Source organism: Sminthopsis crassicaudata, chromosome X (genome assembly GCF_048593235.1).
Source record: "Sminthopsis crassicaudata isolate SCR6 chromosome X, ASM4859323v1, whole genome shotgun sequence".
Taxonomy (NCBI): Eukaryota; Metazoa; Chordata; class Mammalia; order Dasyuromorphia; family Dasyuridae; genus Sminthopsis; species Sminthopsis crassicaudata.
Window position 1 is genome coordinate 26,737,955 of NC_133623.1, and position 24,058 is coordinate 26,762,012.

Below are 24,058 nucleotides of genomic sequence, written 5' to 3' on the forward strand. Positions count from 1 at the left end.
TATTATCAGTTCAGGTGGGAATTAACTTGGATCCCAGCATCGTCTCTGCCTAAACCACATAGTATACATTTGAATCTTAAGGCCCCTAACAGTCATTCAGTAGTTTCCCCAGAGATGTACAGAGCCCAGGAATACCCAGAGATCCATAGGAAAAATCATCTAAGTGGCCAAGCTGCCCAGAACTTCAACATGAGAGGATCACTTGACTCAATTACTCACCATTTTGACAACTTAGCCCTACAATATAAGGATCATTTTACAAACACCAGCCTTTAGTCAACAGAGACCTGAGAAGAACTAACTTTGGTCAGCCAAAGGCCTGAGTAGGATTTATTTTGTTCAGAAAGAGTCTGAAATGTACTATCTTTAGTCAATAGAGTCCTGGGGAGGACTACTTTTGCTCAGCACCTGGCCTAGGGTCTCAGCAGGGGGCTTGTAACTTGGCTCTGCAGGGGGCCTAGGGGCTCAACAGGGGAGGACTAAAGTTGGTCAGCCAAAGGCCTGAGCAGGACTTACATTGTTCCAAAAGGGTCTGAAAGGTACTCACTTTAGTGAGTAGAGGCATGAGGAGAACCATTTTGTTTAGCCCAACAGTGTGAAGGACTAAATATACTGAGGCTTGAGGGGGACTAACTTTGCTCAAAAAGGAGGTGAGAAGGACTAACTTTGGTCAGCAGAGGTCTAAATTGGATGAACTGTGCTCGGCAGAGCCCTGAGGAGGACTTCCTTTGGTCAGCCAAAAGCCCGTGGAGGATTTACTCTGTTCAGGAAGGGGCTGAAATGTACTAACATTGGTCAACAGAAGCAGAACCAAATTTGCTTTTAATAGGCTGAGGACAGGCAGCCTAAGGCAGAGGATTTGGTACCTTGTAAGGGTTATGTGAAAAAGCTGCTATATATATTTATTTATGCATGTACATGTTTTCACTCAATAGAATATAAGCTCCTTAAGGATAGGGACTCTTTTTTCTGTCTTCTTTCCTTCCTTCCTTCCTGCTCTTTCTTCTTCCTTCCCTCCTTTTCCTCCTTCTCTCCTTCCTTTCATCTCTTCCTTCTTCCCTCCCTCTTTCTTCTTTCCCTCCTTCCTTTTCTTCCTCCTTCCTTCCTTCCTTCTCTCTTTCCTTTTTTTGTCTTTGTATCCGTAGATTGTTAGTATAGTGCTTGAAATATAATAGGAGTTTAAGACATATCCCCACGTATAAAAACAGATTTCATAGGATGTGACTGCTGCTGCTAAGTGAAGAAATTTTTTGAGGAGACAGTGATGAAGTAAGGCAGAAGATTGATAATCCAGAACTTTGCCTTAAAAATACTAACAATATACAGCATTGTGATCTTTAAAAAGAGCTTTGCAAACGAGATATCATTTGATCTTCATGATTATTGGCCCCAATTTATTGAAGAGGAAACCTAGAACTAGAAAGTTGAAGTGACCTGCCTAAGTTCACACTCTGAACAAATGTCTGAGATGGAACTTCAGTTTGGTCCTCCTAACTCCAAATCCAGTCAGGAGGATTTCTTTTGACCACGTCAAGGATATGAAATTATATAGTCTTTGTTATTAGTTTTCCTAACCTTTGCTGCCACCCCTGTGACAAGGGGTTTGACAACTGTGCTCAGAGTCTCTTTCTCCACTGGCTTGGGCTTGGGCCTAGGAGACCAAGCTTTAGATCCGAATGCAGTGTTCTAAGTAAAACAGCCCTGGGTTTGGAGTATGTATCCCAGCTCTATAAAATGAGGGATTGGATAGTGTATGTGAGTGTGTGTGTGTGTGTGTGTGTGTGTGTGTGTGTGTATGTGTGTATTGTACTTGTACTCAGATAATCTGGTGTCCAAAGAAAGACAATTCTCTATCCCCTGTACCATACTGCCTCTCCAATAGAACAGTGGTTTAAAGGAGATGAGTTTTTTTGTAAAAAGAAGTGAGCAACCTGAGATCATTGAAAGAATTTTGAAATTTCCCAAATGTGATCCAGCAATTCTTTATCCTCCTATTTAAATCTAGTTCCAAATCTGTCCAACTAGGCCCATATCCACTGTCTATCCTTCACAATATGAGGAGTATTTTCTGGGGCTTAATGCAATGGAAGACAATGGACTGAAAATGATCTGGATTTGAATCTTGGATCTGCCACTTGATTACCTAAGTGAATGAATAAAAAATATCTATGTGTTGACTATGTGTTAAACACTGGGGACCCCATTCTGTGCTTTCTTCAAGGGGCTAAAAGAGAGAGGATACATGGGAAGATTCTTCTGTAGACATGTGGAAAACTCTGGAGTGAGAAAGGTGTCACAGTAATATAGATGGTAATGCAACTTCTTTATGGTCATTTCTATTGATAAAATCATTCTGAGTGGACTCCATGATTTAAAATCATTGGATAGGACCAAGGACTTTCAGAAAAAGAGGATTACCCATAAACCTATTATACAGAAAGCTTGCAACATATTAAAAAAGAATATAATAAATTCACTATGTTAATTTCAAAGCTGTTCTTTTTGTTTGTGTTTCTTTGAAAACCTCTTCCTAAGAACTTTCTTTTCCAAGTCATAAATAGTTCTGTTATTGGTAATAGTCAGGGCATTGGAGATTCAGTCTCCATAGTTTGCTTCCCTGGATGACACCTGCAGAGAGCCAGTGGTCTAGGAGACAATGCTATTCCTGGAGCTTTTGGGCAAAGGATTCTGGGTTACCTCCACCTGACTCTTAGTGATAGAGGTAAAGGCAGTGGCACAGAGTTTCAGAAGTCACTTCCCCTCTTTAGGCCTTTAGGCCTCAGTTTCTTTAAAATGAAAAGACTGGAGTTGATGTCCTCTAATGTCCCTTCTAAGCACTAAATCTTATGATTTATAGCCTTGAAAATTCTCTCCATAATTCCCAAAATGTATTTTTGTATTGTCCTTTAGTTTACTTATAATTTTGATTCTTTAGAGAAGTGCAGCCTTTAGTAAGATTGTTTTTTTTTTTTAAATCCCTATCCCTTGCTTATTTTGGCCATTCCCATGTCTGCCTTTGTTCATTCTTGTTCCCGGCATTAGGAATGCCTTCCTTTCTGCCCTTTAAATCAGATCCTCAAAAGACCTATCCAAAATATGCCTACCCTTCAAGGCTGTAATATAGAGTGTACGAAGAGGAACAATCGGAAATACTGCTAGATTACAGAGAACCTTGAAGCTCAGGTAAAAGAATATGAACCTTACTTGGTAAGCAATGGAGAGCCACTGAAAATTTTGGAGCATAATATGGGCAGGCCCAGTTATATGACAGGAAGAATGATTATTGGTAACCAAAGTACACACTGCATTTCTGACTCTGCATGTCATGATCCTTTAAACTTGAATTTGAGCTTATCATTTTTATCCAATATGGATGGAATAAAAAAATGAAAGAGTAGAAGCCAGAAGAGGCAAAAGAGGACCAGGCTTAGTGAGACATATGGCTCGAAATCTTAGCTCTGCCAAGAAAGTGTGACTTACCTCAAAACATTCAGTCTCTCAGGATCCCAGTTTCCTAGCTGAAAGGGTAAGTTGGAAGAGACAATCTCCAAAGGTGCTTCTGTTTCTGAATCTGTGGCCCAGAGTTGTCTAGATCCACATAAAATTGGGCCTGGCGGTCTTGAGACACCATGATAGTTTCCTCTTAAAGGAAGTTGCAGTTTATAAAATATCTGCAAGGAAATCATTGTTATAAGATTAGACTTGATGAGGCCACTATGACAGCACTTAAGGAAGACTGTAAGCTTATAAAGCAAGGCTTCTTAAACTTTTCTACTCAGGACCCCTGGTATAGGTACACAAATCAAACATTGACTGGTAAGTCATGATTTCACAATTCCCTCATTCAATTATACAGCCCATATGAGGTCAGGAATAGATTAGGTTTACAAGATACAATTGTCAATGACTATAGTAATCTAATGTTTGACAAACCCAAAGACCCCAACTTCTGGGATAAGAAGTCACTATGCAAAAAAAAAAAAAAAAAATTAAAATTAAAATTAAAAATTAAAAAAAATTTAAAAATAAAAATTATCATTCTGTCCAAATGAGACAGAATGGTACAGCAGATAAACAATCAAGCCTCAAACCCAGAAAGATCTGAAAAACTCTCTAAGACTATAAATCAAAGAGAAAATACAAATCAGCATGGTGCAGGTACAGTCTTCACCTAGATGTCACCTATACCAAAGAAATAACAGCTACCCTTTTTATTGCTATAAAAAGGCCAAGGTCTCCCACTGCATCCAGGGCTATCTCCAGACTTCCTGATCTATATATCTTGCCACTGGACTCAGATGGCTTTGGACACCCCACTCTCACTTAAAACCAATTCACTTGCCTGTCAAGGCATCATTTCCTTGAGGTTGTGATCCTCTTCAAGAATGTTATTAAATCACATGTTTCCTGAAAAGTGTTTCCATCTTATATCTATTAACAACAATTAACATTTTTTACTAAGGAGTTTTGAAAATTTGGGGCTTTTGTTGACTAACGAGACTCTTTTTAATTAATTTGAAAGAGAAGTTGTGATATAGTGGAAAAGCATATTATTTGAAGTCAAAATACCCAAGTTCAAATCCCTGGTTCTATGATTTTTTAAAAATAAGTGACCTTGGACAATTCAACTTTTCTCTCAGTACCTCAGAGACCTCTTCGATATTTACATTTTAAGGAAGATTCTGATAAGCTGGAGTGTCCAGGAAAAGACAATGATCATGCTAAGGGGTCTCAAAATTGATTTATGATAAGCGTTCTTAGCCAAAAATGTGTGAACTTGTGCGTAATTTTTCTAATAATTCTAATAACTTATTTTATTATATAAAAAAGTCACTATGTAACAAAAAGTGCTGGGAAAATTAGAAAATAGTATGGCAGAAAATAGGCCGTTTCCCACACCTAACACCATATACCAAAGTAAGGATGAAATGGGTTCATCATTTAGACATAAAAAATGATACTATAAGGAAATTAGGAGAACAAAAGATAGTCTACCTCTCAAATCTGTGTAGAAGGAAGGAATTTATGGCCAAAGAACAACTACAGAACATTATACAATTCAAAATGGATGATTTTTATTATATTAAATTTAAAAGGTTTTATACAAACAAAACCAATGGAGACAAGATTAGAAGGGAAGCAGAAAACTGGAAAAAAAAATGTTTACATTCAAGGGTCCTGATAAAGGCCTCATTTCTAAAATATATAGAGAATTGACTCCAAGTTATAAGAATATAAGTCATTCAAGTCTGATTCTTTTTGTATAGTAAAATAACTGTTTGGATATGTATTCATATATTGTATTTAACATATACTATAACATATTTAACATGTATTGGTCAACCTGTCATCTGGGGGGGAGGGGAAAAATTGGGACAAAAGGTTTGGCAATTGTTAATGCTGTAAAATTACCCATGCATATATCTGGTAGATAAAAACTAAAATTTAAAAAATAAAAAATAAAAAAAAGAATACAAACCATTCTCCAATTGATAAATGATCAAAGGATATGAACAATTAACAGACAAAGAAATTATACCATTTCTAGTCATCTGAGAAAATGTTCTGAATCACTATTGATCGCAGAAATGAAAATTGAGACTTTTGGTACCACTATACACCTCTCAGATTGGCTATGATGACAGGAAAAAATGATGAATGTTGGAGGGGATGTGGGAAAACTGGGACACTAAGACATTGTTGGTGGAGTTGTGAATTAATCCAACCATTCTGGAGAGCAATATGGAACTATGTCCAAAGGGCTATCAAATTGTGCTACCCTTTGATCCAGCAGTGTTTCTACTGGGCCTGAATCCCAAAGGGATCATAAAGGAGAGAAAGGAACCAACGTGTGCAAAAATATTTGTAGCAGCCCTTTTTGTAAAGGCAAGGAACTGGAAATTGAGTGGCTGCCCATCAGTTGGGGAATGGCTGAATAAGTTATGGTATGTGAATGTTATGGAATATTACTATTCTGTAAGAAATAATAAGTGGGCTGATTTCAGTAAAGCCTGTAAAGATTTACATGAACTGATGCTAAGTGAAGTGAGCAGAACCAAGAGAACACCGTACACAACAATAAGATTATGTGATGATGAAGTCTAAAAGATGTGGCTCTTTTCAACAAAGAGGTGATTTAGGTCAATTTCAATAGACTTGTGATAGAAAGAGCCGTCTGCATCCAGAGAGAGGACTATGGGGATTCAATGTGGATCACAACGTAGTATCTTCATTTCTTTGGTTGTTGTTTGCTTGCTTTTTGTTTTCTTTCTCATTTTTTTCCCTTTTTGATCTGATTTTTCTTGCATAACATGACAAATGTGTAAATATGTATAGAAGAATTACACATATTTAACTTATTTTGGATTACTTACTGTCTAGAAGGAGGGGTAGAGGGAAGGGAGAGAGAAAAATATGGAACATAAAGTTTGACAAGGGTGAATGTTGAGAACTATTTTTGCATATGTTTTGAAAATAAAAAGCTATTAGTTAAAAAAAAAGGCTTTGTAATAGAACATACTCATGGCAAAATACTAAAAGTATTTTTCAAAGTTTAATACACCTGTGTCTCCAAAACAATATTTTGTCTACCACTAGCTTTTTTTTCTCCCTGATATGCAACCCCCCCCCCAAATTTTGCAGTAGCCCCTGATGTGCAACTCAGTTAGCTTGCTATGGGCACCCAAAATCAAAAGCCCTCTCTTCAAAGGGCACCTTGGTCCTTTCTGCTGAATGGATCCAGTTCTCTGTATTCCCCAATGCAGTGCTGCCTCTATATGAGTTATATTCTATTTTCATGTCTATGTCTGACTTGTAGGTGTGGTCCCCTTTTCCTTTCTCCTTCCCATCTTCCCCATTGCTTACAATAAAGCTTTGCATTGAAGTGATTCTTATTGTTTTACATGTTATGTACCGCACCTGAACTCATTAAGGGTTTTTGATTTTTTTCCCCCTGAATTAGCTGACTGAATCGGAGGCCTTTCCTTGAACATAAACTGAGTGGGTAGCCGGCAAGGACTTAACCTAGTGACAAAATCTGGAGGAGCATGACACTGTAAACCCAGCTATAGAAAGCAAGGGTCAATAAAGAAACTCTATATCCTCCTAGCAGGGACTTCTTTATGCCAGAGGACTGTTACAACACACACACACACACATATAATATATTCATGTACACACATATGCATGTATGTGTATGTATTTGCAATATACACATATCTATACATTACAGATGGCATATATTAAATATACTATATATCTATATGTAGTGTTCTGGATGATTTTCTGAAGGTCTTGGGACCAGCCTTCATTTCTGCAGATTAATCACCACAAGAATAGCCAGGTGTTAAAGTCCAAATCCTTTATTGTCTCCTTGCCTGGAGCCTGGCTAGCTTTCTTAAGGCCCTTTAGACAGCCCTTGGTCTCAGTGGGGGGAGTAGGAGGACAGGCCAGCCACCATGAGGCTGATGAAGATGGAATGAATCTGTCTGTCCTTGGCTCTGAGAGCTTGAGCTCCTGCCTCCAGTCCTCTTGTCTTCTCCGAGTCTGTCCCTGAGTCTGAAGCAGTCTCTCCCAAAGTACAGCAAGGAGAGCCACCAGGAGCCTGATCAAAGATGAAATGTCTCTGGCTGAGTTTGTCCCAGCTTTATATGCTCTATTTTAATTGCATTATTGTAGGTGTGAATCTTGTAGAACTATATTAATAAATGACCATGCTAAACTAGATAACCATTGTCTTATCAATTCCACTTAGCACTTTGTAAGAATCCTTGTTTCAAGTACAGAGTTCTGGTCCATAGCATCTATACAAAACACACGTTTTATTATATACCTATAATACATATTATATACATAATATATCTAAGAATTATATATATTAATAAATATATGCATGTATACACATATACATGTGTGTACATATACACATATCTATATTATATACATTACATTATTAAATAACATTATACATATATACGTACTGCATTGTATTATATATAAAATACACATATGTGTAATATTATTCTCTAAAATGTAATCTTCTCTTGTTGAGGTTTCCTTGAGGTCTCTGGAGGCAGCCTTAGCTTCAGTTCAGTAATCACCCCAAATGCAGTCAAGTATTAAAGTTCAAATCCTTTATTGTCTCTTTCCAAGTTTTGTCTCCTTTCCTTGGTCCGAGTAGCTTTCTTGGAAGCCTTCTGTAGTCTTGGTTCTGAGAGCTTGAGCTCCTGCCTCTGAATCTCCCCGACTTCCAAAGGTTTGTGCTTCAGCCTCCAGCCACCACAAAGGTGGAAGACAGAATGAATCTGTTTCGGGCCTCCGAGAGCTTCTAGTGCACTTGTCCCTCTGGCCCTGACAGCTTCTCCTTATATGCCCCATGCTGAGTATACAGCAATCACTGTATCACTAGGAAACCATTATTTGTTGTAGGACTAAATCATTGCTAAAGTAGATTTAACCACTGTCTCCTCAATTCCATTTAGTGCCTTGTTTCAAGTTTTGGCCCATACCATCTCCTTGTAGGATTAAATCAATCATACTGACCCATGCTAAATTAGATAATTATTGTTTCTACCAATTCCAAGTTCAGAGTTCTGGCCCATAACACATATGTATAATTTATACATGTATATCATATGTATGTGTGTATGTATGTGATCTATATCTTGCCACTGGACCCAGATGGCTCTGGAGGAGAAAATGAGGCAAGTGACCTTGCACAGCTCTCCGTGATTCACTTCAGTCCAATTTATTTGCATGTTATGGCATCAGCTCCCTGATGTTATTACGGTCCTTTTCAAGAATGAAGTACAAACAACAACCACCACCTCTGGAGTTTATTTTTATATATATATATGTATACATATACTGTATTATCTATATTTATATATAAATATACACATACATCTATGTTATTTATAAAATACATGTGTATATAAGATATATGTATGTAATATACATGTGTATGTGCATAAATATGCACGTATCTATATATTATACACTATATGTATTAGATAATTCATTATATATATATATATATATATACATCATGTGTGCATGTGTGTGTGTGTGTGTCTGTATGTATGTATATATCTCCAGTCTGTTTACCTATACCTGGACTGGACAAATAATACATTGTAAATTTTCTCTGAATTTCCTTATCAGCACTTGATCTGCTACATTTTCTAGATCTGTTCGGAACAGTATGAACAGTATGAAGACTGGAGCTCACCAAATGGTTTCTGATCATTCTTCCATTTCAGTTCCACCTCCATGCCTGGACTTTAAAAGTGACCACTCTGTCCTTCAATTTTCCTTAAACATTTTCCCAGGATTTTCCTCTTGACCCCTATCTCATTCTCCCTGGGGATATACTTAACTCTAAACATCTTACCCTACTCCCCACTCCCATTAGACTCTAAGGTATTCAATTAAAATCAAGTACTCTATATCACTGTTCATCTTTGTAGCTTCAGCACAGTTGTTTAGCACATAGTGGGCACTTAATAAATGTTGAATTAACTTGAATTTTAATCATATGAATTAGATAATAGAAGCATCAACCCTACCCCCACCACCACCCATATCTATACTATGTATAGTATTACAAATCAAGAAGCAAAATGTTTTTCCCTCCTGGAATACTCTTTCTCTTGCAATATGTTTGTCTCAATCCTACTTGGGCCCAGCTTAAATCATACCCCAAAGCCCCAGATACCGATGATTTTTCCTTCTTTGAATTCCAATAGTATTTGTGGTCTGTACCACACAGACAGTATTGGATTATATTGATTTAGCTGGATTTAGCAAACAACCTACTGTGGTCCTAGAGCTGAGCATCTCAATTAGACTGCAAGCTATTCCGATAGACTTGGGATAGAAAATGCCATCTGCATCCAGAAAGAGAACTATGGAAACTGAATGTGATTTAAAGCATGCTATTTTCATCTTTTTGTTTCTTTATTTGCTTTTTCTTTCTTGTCTTTTTTTCCCATTTAGTCTGATTTTTCTTGTATAACATGACTAATGTGGAAATATGTTTAAAAGGGTTGTACATATTTAACCTATATCAGATTGCTTTCTGTCTTGCGGAGGAGGGAGGGAAAGGAGAGAAGGAGAAAAATTTGTAACAAATGTCATCTTACAAAAATGAATGTTGAAAACTATGTATATTTGGGAAAATAAAGTACTATTGAGAAAAAAAACAAATGTCAAAATTTCTTGTTTACATGTAATGTAACTGAGAAAAAATTAAATTTAAATTAAAATTTAAAAACTAGACTCCAAGCTTCATGAGGGTAGTGAATGGCTTAAACCTTTCTATGGCCCCTCCAGGGTCTCACATAGGGCTAGGATCACAGTAGGTGGTGATCTCATAAGCTCTCAAGAATTCAATTATTTCCGTGTAGCTAGTTCTCAGATCTATTTATCCAACCCAGTTCAACATCTCCAACTCTACCTTTTAGACATCTTGAACTAAATGTCCCTTAGACATCTTAAAGTCAATATGTCCAAAACTGAACTCATTATCTTTTCCCTCCAACCATCATATCTTCTTTCCCTTTTCCACTTTTCCTTACTCTCCTCTTGCTGTCATAGATATCATATAATCCTTCCAGTCACCCAGGCATACAACCTAGATGCCATCCTTCCATGACTCTCTCTCAACATCCCTTGCCCCATATCCAATCTGTTGCCCAGACCTGGAAATTTTACTTTAGTAATCCATCTCTCTTAGATGTCTCCTTCTCTGTTCTAAAACTGCCACCACACTGGTGCAAGCCCTTATCATTTCATGACTGGAGTATCACAATAACCTGCTAGTTGGTCTCTCTGCCACAAATTTTTCCTCACAACAGTCCATGCTCCACTCAGTTGTCAAAGTAATCTTCCTAATGTGCAGATCTGACCATATAATCCCACTCCTGAATAAACTCCATTTTTGGCTCCCAATTGCCTCCAAGATAAAAAATATAAAATTCTCTGGGATTCAAAGCCTTTCATAACATGGCCTACCTCTACACTTACAAACTTCTCATATCTTAGTCTCTCAACTCTTTTATTTTCTGTGACCCAGTGCCCCTGGCCTCCTTATTGTTCTTTGCACACAAGACTCTCATCTCCCAGTTCCATAAATTTGCACTTGCTACCTCCTGTGCCTGGAAGTTTTTTTCTTCTTTTCCACCTTCTGGATTCCTTGGCTTCTGTTAAATTCCATCTAAAATCACACCTTCACAAGACTCCTTTTTCTACCCATTTAATGATATTACCTTCCCTCTGTGGATTATTTCCAGTTTATCCTGCATATATCTTATTTGTACATAATTGTATGCTTTCTTCTCCATAACACTTGAGCTCCTTAAGAGTAGGAAGTGGTCTGTATCCCAAGAAAATCATAAAGGAGGGAAAAGGACCTACATGTGCAAAAAAGGCTTGTAACAGCTCTTTTTGTGGGGGCAAAGAATTGGACATGAGTAGGTGTTCTTCAATGGCAGAATAAGTTATGGTATATGAAAGTAATGGAATATTATTGTTCTATAAAAATGATGAACAAGCTGATTTTAGAAACTCCAGGAAATATTTACATGAACTGATGCTGAGCAAAACAAACAGAACCAAGAATACATTGTACACAGTAACAGCAAGATTGTGTGATGCTCAACTACAAAAGACTTGGTTCTTCTCAGCGGTTCAGTGATCCAAGGCAATCCCAATAAACTTTGGATAGAGAACGCCATCTGCATCCAGAGAGAGAACTATGGAAACTGAATGTAAATCAACACATGCTATATTTGCTTTTTTCCTTCTGGTTTTTTTTTCCTCCGGTAGTTTTTCCCTTTTGTTCTGATTTTTCTCTCCCAACATGATTCCTGAAGAAATGTGTACAAAAAAATGAATGTACATATATAACCAGAAAAAAACAATAAAAAAGAGTAGAGACTGTTTGGGTTTTTTGTCTCTGTATCCCTAGCATTTAGTACAATGTATGGCTCACAGTGTAGTAGGTACTTAATAAATGTTTACTAATTGACTGATTTCTAATTATACTTCTGTCCCAATTTGGCAATTAAAATCATTTTTCAGTTAAAATTCTGATACCACTTATCAGTCATGACCAAAATCTATAGTTTACTTTCTGCTTAATCTCCTACTAGTTTGTTATGGGGACCATTATTTATCTTGCCGACAAGAGTTTTTGCAAGGTACTCTTTTCTTCTCTATTTTTGTAAAGCAGTTTATGTAGTACTTAAGTTATTTGCTTTGATAGAATTCACTTTTAAAAGCATGTGGCTATAAGAATAAGAACCATTCTTCAATAAACAGTCAAAGGATATGAGCAGGCATATATCTATCTAAACAGATGCTCCTAATCACTAATAATAAGACAAATGGAATCTAAAACTACTACGGCTTCATAGCATACCTATCAGATTGAAGAAGATAACAAAAGATGAAATGGTAAATAGTGATGGGGCTTTGGGAAGAAAAGCACACTAATGCACTGTAAGTGGAGCTGGTCCAACTGTGCTGGAAATCCATTTGAAATTCTATTTTGAGTCTGTAAACAATGTATACCCTTTAATCCAGGATACCATTACTAGGCACATACTTCAAGGCTGTCAGAGAGGGAAAGGTCACATATACATATATGTTTATAGCTGGGTTCTTATGGGAAGAGAGCTGAAAATAAAATGAGATCCCTCTGACTAGGCAATAGCCGAATCAACTCTGGTATATGAACGCAATGGAATATTATTGCCCTATAGTTCAACAAAATTTTTATATTTCTTATAAGAAAGGACAATGATAAAGAATTAAGGAACATAGGAACTGGGTAAAATAATGTGATAATTCAATAATCCACAAATTAAGGACAATTTACATAGTTCTCATCATAAGAGAGAGGAAAACAAGAATGAAAGATGAGGGAAGTCTGATCACCACAGGGAGCAAGTGTGACCCCAGGAGTCTACTGAAGCATACCTCCCTCATCTCTGCTGGGAGGCCACAGGTATATGATAAGACTGACATCCAAGACCAAGAGACCAATTTGTTTGCTTTAACTGTATAAAATTGGCATTTTATTTGGTATTATTTAGTATAAAAGAGGCTCTATGGGAAGGAGTCATTGGAAAGTGATAGCCAAAATTAAAACAATAAAGATATATTTTTTAAAAGTTGTATCCACCTAGCCCTCTTTGTATGTAGTGGCCAGAAACTGGAAACTGAGTGAGTGGATGCCCATCAATTGGAGAATGGCTGAATAAATTGTGGTATATGAAGGTTATGGAATATTATTGCTCTGTAAGAAATGACCAGCAGGAGGATTTCAGAAAGGCCTGGAGAGACTTACATGAACTGATGCTGAGTGAAATGAGCAGGACCAGGAGATCACTATATACCTCAACAACAATACTGCATGATGATCAATTTTGATGGACGTGGCCCTCTTCAGCAATGAGATGAACCAAACCAGTTCCAATAGAGCAGTGATAAACTGAACCAGCTACACCCAGCAAAAGAACTCTGGGAGATGAGTGTGAACCACTACACAGAATTCCCAATACCCCTATTTTTGTCCATCTGCATTTTTTATTTCCTTCACAGGCTACTTGTACACTATTTCAAAGTCTGATTCTTTTTGTGCAGCAAAACAACTGTTTGGACATGTATATATATAGTATTTAATTTATACTTTAACATAGTTAACATGTATTGGTCTATCTGCCATCTGGGGGAAGGGGTGGGGGGAATGAGGAGAAAAATTGGAACAAAAGGTTTGGCAATTGTCAATGCTGAAAAATTACCCATGCATATATCTGGTAAATAAAAAGCTATAATAAAAAATTTTATTTAATTTTTAAAATAAAAAATAAATAAAAGTTGTATCCACCACTGTTGGTGGAACTGTGAATGTATCCAACCATTCTGGAGGGCAATTGGGAAGTATGATCAAAAAGTTATCAAACTTTGACCCAGCAGGGTTTCAACTGGGCCTATATCCCAAAGAGATCTTAAAGAAGGGAAAGGGACCTGTACGTGCAAGAATGTTTGTGGCAGCCCTCTTTGTGGTGGCCAGAAACTGGAAACTGAGTGGATGCCCATCAGTTGAGGAATGAACAAGTTACAAGCATATGAACGTAATGGGATATTGTTGTTCTATAAGAAACGATCAGCAGGAGGACTTCAGAGAGGCCTAAAGAGACTTTCATGAACTGCTGCTGAGTGAAATGAGCAAAGATCATTATACATGGCAACAACAGTATTGTATGATGATCAATTCTGATGGACGTGGCGCTCTTCAACAATGAGATGATTCAAACCAGTTCCACTTGTTCAGTAATGAAGAGAGCCACCTACACCCAGAGAGAGAACTGTGGGAACTGAGTGTGGACCTCAAAATAGCATTCTCACTTTTTCTGTTATTGTTTGCTTACATTTTATTTAGCTTCTCTCTCTTTTTTTCTTTTAAACTGGTTTGATTTTATTTTTCTTGTGTGGCATGATAATTGTATAAATATGTAGGCATATATTGGATTTAACATATTTCTACCATGTTTAACATATATTGGACTATTGGCTATCTAGGGGATGGCGTGGGGGTAGGGGGGGAAATTGGAACAAAAGTTTTGCAAGGGCTAATGTTGAAGAATTCTCCACATACATGTTTTGAAAATTAAAAAGCTTTAATTAAAAAAAAAAAGTTATATCCACACTGTTGGTTTTTTACCCCTTTTGGAGTTCATTTGTGATTTGCTTCATCTCCCACTTTCCCAAATACTGCTTTGCTGAGTGTCTAGTTTTCTGTAATTAAGCGCACAATTGCTTGCTCACCCCTTTGGTGAGTATAAATATGGTGGGAAAACAACTTCCTTTCTATTTCCAGCAGTTGCCTAAACTCTAGGAGTTTGACATCCAATATACATCTAAAGAGAATAAAAATTTCCAGCCTTTGATGCCCCACCAGCCTGCCCCCTCCCAGCAGGGGATCCCTTTCAGCCCTGGCCACCACCACCAAACTCTGAACCTTACTGGCTACTCTCAGCTCCACCCCCTCCTGCGTCACAAAGCGCTCTGGCTTATGATTTGCGGTTGCCATGGCAACGGCTTCTTCTGTTGCCCGGCTACCTGGCCCCGCCCCGGCTCCTTGGCTCTACTTAAGTAACAGAACCCTAGCGAAGGCTCATTCCCTTGCTTGCCTCTCAGGGAGCCGGACACGCGGGCCCCTCTCTCCCGTGCACATGCTACCAGCTCGCTGGACTTAAGGCCCGCGTCGCCTCGGCGGTTTCCAGCGCCTTCCACCAGCCCGCCTGCGCCACCCATCAGTCCAGTGGTTGACCTCATCTAGTCTGGGTGCCCCAAAGAGCCAGTACTTCAAAAATGCATCAAAAGAACCTTCCCAACACCGAGCCAGAGGTGACTAACAGCCCCAGCACATCCTACGATGACCAGAATGACACCAACAGCTCCGAATCCACCAGTAACGGACACACCACGAACGGCTCCGGCTTCGCCATCAACTGGCCTATGCAAGACATCGAACCCACCATCAGCGGGAACTCAAGCAATGGCGGTGTAGAGCACATAAGCGACGATTTTGAGCCCATGGACAGTGGGCCTGCTGGTAATGGTCTGAGCGTCTTCCCTTCCATTGCGATAAGCTATGTACAGGCCCAAACCCAGACCCTACCCCTGCAGCTGCCCCTGTCCCAGGAGATACTACCCTCTTCCCCTATTCTAGCTGCTAATCAGAGTCATGCCTCTACCCAGGCTCCATCTCCAGCCCACACCCTGGCTACTAATCTGACCTTTGCCTCTACCCAGGCTCCATCTCCAGCCCACAACCTGGCCATTAATGTGACTCACGCCTCTACCCAAGCTCCATCTCCAGTCCATACCCTGGCTACTAATCTGACACTTTCCTCTACCCAGGCTCGGGCCTCTGCCTTGTCTATTAATCTGGCTCACGCTGAGGCTCTGGCCCTTGGCCTGGCGGTTACTCTGAACCATGCCTCTACCCAGGCTCCAACACCTGTCACCACCCTGGCTACTAATTTGGCCCATGCCTCTACTCAGGCTTCAACTCCAACCCACAACCTGGTTACTAAGATGATCCATGCCTCTACACAGGCCACACCTCCAGTCCATACTTTGACTAATCTGGCCCATGCTCGGGCTATTCTGACCCATGCCCCTAGCCAGGCTCCAGTTCCTATCCCCACCCTGGCTGTCACCCTGGCTCATGCCCGGGCTCGGGGCCCTACCCTGGCTGCTAATCTGACCCTTGGCCCTCGGGTCCCCAGTCCTGCCCATGCACTAGCCCTAACACCTACTCTGGCCTTGGTTCCAACCCCTACCCTGAACCCTGCTTCCGTCCGAGCCCTCACCCCCCTCCCAAGTTCAGTTCCAGTTCCTACTGCCCTTCCAGCCGTTCCCATCCGGGCTTCAACTTCTGTCCCGGCTCCCACTCCCGTGCCAGTGCACGCCCCTTTTCTGGCTTTCGTACCTACTTATACTCCGATTGTAACTCCAGTCCCAACTCCTACTCCTATCCCCACTCCAACACCCATTCCAACTCCTGCTCGGGTCCCTGCCCCACCCTTTGCCATTACCGAGGCGCCAGTGCTTGCCCAGACCCGTGTGCCAGCCACTGCCAGGTTTCCCGTTCCGGCTCCTACCTTTGCCTGGCCTCCTCTTCCTCTGTCTACCGTCACCCAAGCGCGCCTGGATGCCCGGGTTAGACCTCCTCCTGCGGCCTCAGTCACATCGCGAGCAGCAGCTGCAACTGTTCCTCGGCCCCAGCCTGCACCATCGACCGCTGTTCCTCCTGCGGTAGCAGGGCCCTCTTCAGCCTCAAGGGCTACTGAGGGAACGTCCTCTGATCCCAAGACCAATCTGATTATCAACTACCTGCCCCAGAACATGACCGAAGAGGAGCTGCGCAGCCTCTTTGCCCGTGTGGGTAAGATCCAATCTTGCAAATTAGTGCGGGACAGGGTGACAGGCCAAAGCCTTGGCTATGGTTTTATTGACTATGTGCATCCCAGGGATGCAGAGAGAGCTGTGTGCTTGCTGAATGGACTTCACTGCCCTCCTAAAACCATCAAGGTGTCCTATGCTAGGCCCAACTCCTCCTCCATCAGAGATGCCAATCTTTATATCAATGGCCTGCCTAAGACCATGACACAGAAGGAGCTAGAACATCTCTTCGCTCCTTTTGGGCACATCATAACATCAAGAATCCTGACAGACAAGGCTAGTGGAACCTCCCGGGGTGTGGGCTTTATTCGCTTTAACATGAAATCAGAGGCTGAAGAAGCCATCAAGGCTCTGAATGGGCAGAAGCCCTGTGGTATTCCGGAGCCTCTTGTTGTCAGGTTTGCTCATAATCAGACCCAGGTGACACCACAAAACCCGTTGTGCCAGCTTCCCCACAGCTCCCACGGACCGCTGCCGTCTCAGCCCCGGAGGTCTGGGCTTAACACCTCGCCCGTCCCGACCCGTGGAGCGCAGAATTTAACACCATCCTCCACGGAGAACACGAGAGACCTAGTCGGAGTGACCTTCCCGGGGCAGACGGTCAGCGGTTGGTGTATTTTCATCTACAACCTCGCACCCGATTCCGATGAAAACGTCTTGTGGCAATTATTTGGACCCTTTGGAGCGGTGAATAATGTAAAGATCATCCGGGATTTCAACACCAACAAGTGCAAACGCTTTGGCTTTGTCACTATGACCAGCTACAATGAAGCAGCATTAGCCATCGCTAGCTTAAATGGGTATTGCCTTGGGGGTCGGGTGTTGCAGGTTTCGTTTAAGACCAACAAAGTTCACAAGGCTTGATTTGTACACCCTTGCCTAGTAAACAACAGAGCCAAAAGGAGGGCATTGTCGTAGGAGCCACAGGAAGAACAAACTTTGTACCATGTCACCAGTGGACTTGTAAACCAACTTTACTCTAAAGTTGGTTTGCAAAACTTCAGAAGCTTGGCCGTCCTGAGGTGGAGCAGGAAAAGGGTTTTACAATGATTAGAAAAAATTTTAAAAAGCACACTTTGCATGCATAGAGTTTTCTTTAATAATTAACTGTTACCTAGATAACATTGTAAAAAAACTTTTGCCTTGTCTAGCGAAATGGACCACCATCTTGGTAAGTGGGTTTTTACGGTGACTCTTCATGTATTTGAAGGAGGAGGGGAGAGGAAACATCAAAAAAAGAGAGAGAAAAGAAAATTTCTTGTTTATTCCCTTTCCAAACAGTCATCCGTTTGGATTAGTAGTCCTTCCCATCCTCTTCCAAATTAAACAGGAGCAATCCAAATTGCAAAATTGGAAAGAAACTTGAAATTTATTTCATTTTTCTTTTATATTATGCCTTTTAGGGGGCCAAGGGAGATTGATGACAGAAAGAGTTTTAAGAATAAGTTTAAGTTTAAGAATGATGCGAAAGTTTTTGTTAAATATTTGCTGAAATGGGTTTTTCTAAATAGGATTTTTAGAAGAGAATCTGGGTAAACAAGTTTTAAATGGCCCATAACAAGAAAATGTACAAAGGTTAAATTCATATGCTTTTTTTTCCCCCTGATGTTGGGGTTAAGTGACTTGCCCAGGGTCACACAGCTAGGAAGTATTAAGTGTCTGAGACCAGATTTGAATTCAGGTCCTCCTGAATTCAAGGCTGATGCTCTATCCACTGCTCCACCTAGCTGCCCCAAATTCATATGCTTTTAAGCTGGATTGGTAAACCTTTTTTGAAGGCTTTTTTCTTGTCAGAACACTAATCCAGTTGGATTAGATAGCCTCCCCCTTCCATCCTCTTTCCAAATTAAAGAGGAATAATCAAAATTGGGAAGAAAATTAATTTTTTTTCAATTTTCTTTTATATCATACCTTCTTTTAGGAGGTCAGGGGAGATGCCTAATAGAAACAATTCTAAAATGATGCCAAAATGAATTTTTCTTGTAAATTTTTTTTAAGAAATAGGGATTTTAAATTTCTATTTTATTTATTTATTTATTGCAATTCAATAAGGGTTAAAGGACTCACCCAGGGTCACATAGATAGTAAATGGTAAGTATCTGAAACTGGATTTGAACTCAGGGCTGGCATTCCATCCACTATACCATCTACCTGCATCCAAATAGGATTTTTATAAGAAAATCTGGATAGAAATATTTTGACTGGATATAAAAAAGGAAAATACAACTTTCAAATTAATAATACAATGGTAGCTTTGCTGAGATCAAAATATATGCTTTTAAGCTGGATTAGTAAACTTTTTGGAAGGTTTCTTTTTCTTTTCAGAACAGTAATCCAGTTGGCTAGGTAGCCTTCTCCCTTTCTAATCCTTTCCCCAAATTAAAGAAGAATAATCAAGACTGGAAAGCTTTTTTTTTCTTTTTTCTTTTTTTTAAGGAGGTATGGGGAGATTCCTGATGACAGAAACAATTAAAAAACGATGCTAATGTTTTTACTATATATTTACCAAAATGTATTTTTCTTGCAAAAATCTCTATATGAGGTCTTTGCTTCTGGTCTCCATAGGGGGGCTCTGTCCTAGAATGTACTGGACACTGATCTCCATGGGGGATCTCTGACTTTGATCTCCATAATGGGTCTCTGAATCTGACCTCCCTGGGGGAGGGGAGGAGGGCTATAACCTTGATTTCAGTGATTTTATTAAAATATAATTTTTTAAATTGTAATTTATTTTATTATTATTATCATTATAATTTTGGTAATGCAATTAGTGTTAAATAATTTGTCCAGGATCACACAAATAGGCTTTTTATGAGAGAATCTGGATAAAAATATTTTGACTAGATGTAAAGGGGGAAATTAGTGATTTTCAAATTAATAATTGGTAACTTGGCTGAGATCAAGATATATACTTTTAAGCTGGATTAATAAAAATTTTGGATCCTTTTTTTTTTCTTTTCAGAAGAGTAATCCAGTTGGGTAGGTAAGCTTTCATTTTTTTTCCCTCAAATTAAAGAGGAATAATCAAAACTGGAAAGAAAGTTGAATTTTTTTTCATTTGTCTTTTATATCATGTATTCTTTTAGTGGGTCAGGGGAGATGCGTGATGATAGAAACAATTTGATGCTGATGAATAATGCTAAAGTTTTTGCTAATTGATGCCTACTTATCTATTTGAAAACAGATAATTATGAATTTGTATTCATTATTCACATATCTTGTAAGTCAAACCCTTATCAGAGATAGTTGATGCAGACATGTTTTTAATCCTATCTGCATTCATTTTGTTCATGTAAAAGCTTTTCAATTCAATGTAATTGAAATAATTTATTTTTTGTAATTTGCTTTAACTTTTGTTTGCTTGATATTCCCTCTTAACAATAGTTATGAAACAAAAAAAAAAAGTAGTTTTTACTAAATACTTGCCAAAATGGGTTTTTCTGGCAAATAATTTTTCTAAAAATAGGATTTTTATAAGAATCTGGATAAACATTTTTGGCTAATAGAAAAATAAACAACTTTTATGGTACACTGATAACTTTTCAAAGATAAGAATAATGTTTTTAAACCAAATTGGTCATTTTTTTTAAAGGATGTCATGTAAAAACATTATCTTTGGGCAGCTAAACTACAGTAGATAAAATACTGACTCTGAATTCAGGAGGACCTGAGTTCAAATTCATCTTATTAGCTATGTAACCCCCAGCAAGTAACTTAACCTCACCTGCAAACAAATAGAAACAAATAGAAAACAACAAATATAAAAGAAACAATCTTAAGTTTTTTTATATTATGTAATAGAAACTTTAAAAATATACACTAACTACTTACTAAGAGGAAGGAGGTTCTACCTTAGTCCCTTTTCTTCAAGGAAAAGTTTGTTTTCCTTTAAGCCATCAGTTTGGGACCCCTGCAAAACAAGCTAAAATATAAATTTTTTTTTTGTTCAAAACTTGGTAATATAAAAGGGGGATGTAAAATGATTTACATATTTTAGGATTATGGTACTATGATAAGGAAAATGTGTGGATAACTTAGTTAATAGTTGGATAGAGAATATTTTAATAGAATATATTTAGACTTAATGAAATAAAATCTTAATAAAATACTTTGATCAGTCTGATTCTTTTATACAGCAAAACAACTGTTTGGGCATGTATATATATATATATATATTGTATTTAATTTATACTGTAACATATTTAACATGTATTGGTCAACCTGCCATCTTGCAAGGGGGGGGAGGGAGGAGGGGAAAAATTAGAACAAAAGGTTTGGCAATTGTCAATGCTGTAAAATTACCCATGCATATATCTGGTAAATAAAAACTATAAAATAAAATAAATAAAATACTTTGTTCTTTATTAAAGCATAATGTGTTTTAATTTCTTCAGATTTCTGCATCTTTGGGTGGTTTTTTTAATTATTGTTTCTTGTACTTTCTTTTTCTTTAAAAAAATCATTTTTATGATTTCCTTTTTTCTGTGCCCCCACCACCTCTATTTTGGAAGGAACTTCAGCTGTGGGATTCCTAATTACAATAAATATTTTCCTTGTCCTTGCCTTCTCTTCTTCTCCGACATTCACTTGTTTAAAATATCATGATAACTATTTTAAAATAATTGATTTCCTTTGTAGTCCTGCATATTTCATTTTATGTATTTAAAAACATTCTGCTGAAAAGAGGATTATAAATTCCATTAGGCTGCCAAAGAAGTCTATAACACAAAAAGGTTAAGAATATTCATTTTAAGAGAGCATCTAGTTAGTACACATGCATCACTGGGTCTAGAATTAGCAAAATCTGAATTCAAATTCTACTCAGACACATACTGGCTGTCTGACTCTGGGCAAGGCCCTTAATCTTGATTACAAAGGACAAACACCAAATAGTAATTACTTAACATATACTTGCTCCCTTGCCCCCTCATGGATCTATAGCTGGAAGGGACCTTGGAGACCATTGAAACCAAGGGCCAGAGATAGAGGAGTGACTCACACATGTAAGTAAGAGAGGAAATATCTGGACCCAAGTTAACATCAAATCCATCTGTCCCTCCAGTCCTCCACTGAGAAAGCTTGGGCTCCCTCTGACTTGGCCATCTTACCACATTATCTTGAGCAAGTCGCTTCCCCACTGTGTCTCAGTTATCTCATTTATGACAGTATTTAGCAGAGGGGACATGGAGATAGCATATCATAGCATATCCTGTTGTCCCGGAGCTTATAGAAGCATGAGTATACAAATATATAAGTATACCTTGTAGAAGCATAAGTATACAAATTATGATAACAAAGAGAATGAGATAATACAGAGCAGGATTCCAGATTGCTGGGGGCGGGAATGAGAGGTGGGAAGTTGATTCAAAGCTTAGGAATGCCAGTGTGAACAAAGAGGAAAGAAAGCAGGATGAGAATGGGTGACAAAGCAGTCCCACTTTCCATTTTCCTCTAATGTATCCAAAATCAACCTGAGAAAATTTGTGAGCTGAACAAAATAAATTCCAATGACTACTGATGGATGGTGGGATGTTGGCAGATGATTGTCTTAATTCCTATCCAAATTTTAGCTAGTTGATAAGTGAATCATATCTGCGTCACCATGGAATCCACATTATCACCGTTTCCTTGGCTGCCTCATATTTTGGGTTGACTCATTGGAAGGAAGACAAGAATGGAAGTCTGGGGCTGAGCTTCTTTGCCAATGTCCAAATCAGAGACTAGCACACCACACTTTGGGACAAGTGGAAGGCCTGATTAGTGCAGTGGGCTCCACAGTGGGGCGTGTGGCCTGATCTCAAGGAGTATGTGATCAACCAATTGGGGAATAGAAAAATGGATAGCCTTTTCTCCTCTCTGACAAAGCTAATTATAAGGCTTATGGAGTACCACCATACTTACTATTATCCTTATGTCTCAACACTCTCGCCATTTTCAAAGGAAGAAATTCTTTGCGGAGGATATGATGACATACTTAGAGAATCCTGGAAAATCAAGTAAAAAACTATTTGAAATAAGTAAAACATCAAAAAAGTTAAAGGCTATAAAATAAACTCACATGAATCATCAGTATTTCTATATGTTATCAATATGTTAGAGTACATAAGAAAAATTCCGTTTAAAATAACAGCAGGGGGCAGTTACTGGTGCAATGGCCACAGCACCTGCCTTGAAGGGAGAAGGACCTGAATTTGAATCTAACTTTAGAACTTTTAATACTTACTACCTGGGTGAGCCTCGACATGTCACACAGCCCCAATTGCTTTGCCCCCCACCAAAAAAAAATCAGGTGAAGAAAAATAAACAGAGTCAGCCTTGCTTCATCAAGCACAGGTTATGCTCGACCAACCTAAAATAACTGTAAGATAAAATGCTTGGGAGTCTACCTGCCAAGATAAACCCAGGAACTATATAAACACAATTATAAAACACTTTTCACACAAAGTCAGATCTAAACAACTGGAAAAATATTCATTGTTCATGGGTAGTCCAAACCAATATATTAAAAGTTACAATTCTACCTAAATTGATTTACTAATCAATTAGTGCTGTACTAATCAAAATATGAAAAATATTATTTTAGAGAGCTAGAAAAATAATAACAGAATTCATCTGGAAGAACAAAAGGTCAAGAATGTTAAGGGAATCAATGAAAACAAAAATGTAAAGGAAGGTGGCCCAGCAGTACTAGATCTCACACTATATTACAAAGTGGATAATGTGGTACTGGCTAAGAAATAGAATGGTGGATCCGTGGAATAGATTAGAGATCCAAGAAAAGTAGTAAATGACCATAATACTCTATTGTTTGACAAACCCAAAGATTCAAGCTTTTGGGACAAGAACTCACATTATAACAAAAATTGCTGGTAAAACTGGAAAGCAATTTGGCAGAAACTAATATACCAAGATGACAGGACAAAAGTCATGTTGACTGCTAGTGAAGGCTGATTTCTTTTGTGTCTGCTCAAACACTAAGTGCTCCATAGCACCTGCTTCATTTGACTTCATGGCAGTTGGATCAAAATTGTTCTCTTTTGCCATTCTGTTGGAGGAAGTCGTCACATGATTCAGATAGACA

At 38.6% G+C, this 24,058-nt stretch overlaps 1 protein-coding gene across 1 annotated transcript in view; it reads right to left on the reverse strand.

Annotated features, from left to right (window-relative positions):
• The window catches only part of UPRT (uracil phosphoribosyltransferase homolog), a 121,858-nt gene that overhangs the window by 49,504 nt on the left and 48,296 nt on the right, over positions 1 to 24,058 (reverse strand). Inside the window, exons 3-4 of the mRNA XM_074277272.1 lie at positions 22,879 to 22,961; positions 3,481 to 3,671 (exon numbers count right to left, since the gene is read on the reverse strand). The gene's annotated coding sequence lies outside the window, so the exon portion shown is untranslated. The remainder of the gene's footprint in view (positions 1 to 3,480; positions 3,672 to 22,878; positions 22,962 to 24,058) is intronic.